This window comes from Castor canadensis, chromosome 2 (assembly GCF_047511655.1).
Source record: "Castor canadensis chromosome 2, mCasCan1.hap1v2, whole genome shotgun sequence".
Classification (NCBI taxonomy): Eukaryota; Metazoa; Chordata; class Mammalia; order Rodentia; family Castoridae; genus Castor; species Castor canadensis.
In genome coordinates, this window is record NC_133387.1 from 147,675,338 (window position 1) to 147,676,668 (window position 1,331).

The 1,331-nt window shown below is 47.9% G+C and overlaps 1 pseudogene; it reads right to left on the reverse strand.

Annotated features, from left to right (window-relative positions):
* Positions 1–676: 676 nt before the first annotated feature.
* Positions 677–796, reverse strand: LOC141420981 (5S ribosomal RNA; annotated as a pseudogene).
* Between the last annotated feature and the right edge of the window lie 535 nt (positions 797–1,331).

A 1,331-nucleotide genomic window follows, 5' to 3' on the forward strand; every position in this document is an offset into this window, starting at 1 on the left:
TTGGGATCTGGGGCAATTTAACTCCCTAATTGACATCTGTTAGACCCTTCCCTGGTGCCCTGATGCATTAAGTGAAGGACTGCCAGTTTAGAAGACAGACTTCCCTATGCCAGCACTCTACTCCTTGAGGAAGCTATAAGACAACTACAGCTGCTTGCTGCCAAAGCACAACCCTGCTTCCTGGAGGCACCATCCCAGCCACGACTGTTTCCAGCAGCTTGTGCCAGACTTTTGCCATCACAAGTCTCAGTTTCTGCTAGGTGACCCTACAGTCATTTCCTCCAAGACCAGAGGGGGAGTACTTCCCCTGGTAGTTGAGCAGAAGGCCTTTGACTGATGCAAACACAGACCTTCATTACATAAACGGATTGCTATGATTGATTTAGGCAACCTGGTCACACCCCCTTTCTGGCTATATAAGCAGGCTATTCAGTTCATTTTGGGAGTCACCCAGAAGACACTCTCCTGTGCTGCCTCCTGGTGTTGCAACAATAAAGGTTTCTCTCAAGTGGACTTTTCTTGTCTACATGCTTTTTTTGTTTGTTTGTTATTTTGCGGGGTGGTGGGGGGAGTAGTTTTGTTTTGTTTTGTTTGTTTGGCAGTACTGGGGATTGAACTCAAGACCTCACACTTGCTATGTAGGTGCTTTGCCATTTGAGCCACTCCACCAGACTAAAGCCTATAAGGACCTGCTATTCCCAGGCAGTCTCTCATCCAAGTACTAAGCAGACCCAACCCTGCTTAGCTTATGAGATCAGATGAGACCAGGCATGTTCAGGGTGGTATGGCCATAGATTCTTGCCCACTTTCTATCTTCATCATTAGTAGGATGGTCTGATCTCACAACATGAGGAAAAGAGAAGAGGCCAGCACATATAGAAGTAGTTGCCACCTTGGTGGCAGTAGTGGTGATAGCAGCAATAGTGGTGACAGCAGCCCAGTGGCAAAGACAGCCACTGCCCTGGCAGAGGTGACAGAAACCAGGACAAAAACAATGGGGAGCAGAAGCAGAGACAATGAAAGATGAAGGAAGCAGAGAGAAAGCAAGAGAGGGCAGAGAGCTGAATCTGAAGACAGACATAGACTGTAAGCAGCCAGAGAAACTGCAGGTACCAGTCACTGGAAGAGTTTTAGATAGGTGTAACACTAGCCGTCACTGTCAAGAGCTGAGGATTCTGACATCCAAAGCAAGAAAGCTATAATACTGGTGCTGTAGGGCTAAGGATCCCAGCACCCAAGTCCCAGGTGAAAACTCTAACACTAGAAGGTGCCACCTGCTGCTGCTTATTGCTGCTGCCACTCACTGCTGCCAGAAGCTGAGGATTACAAGA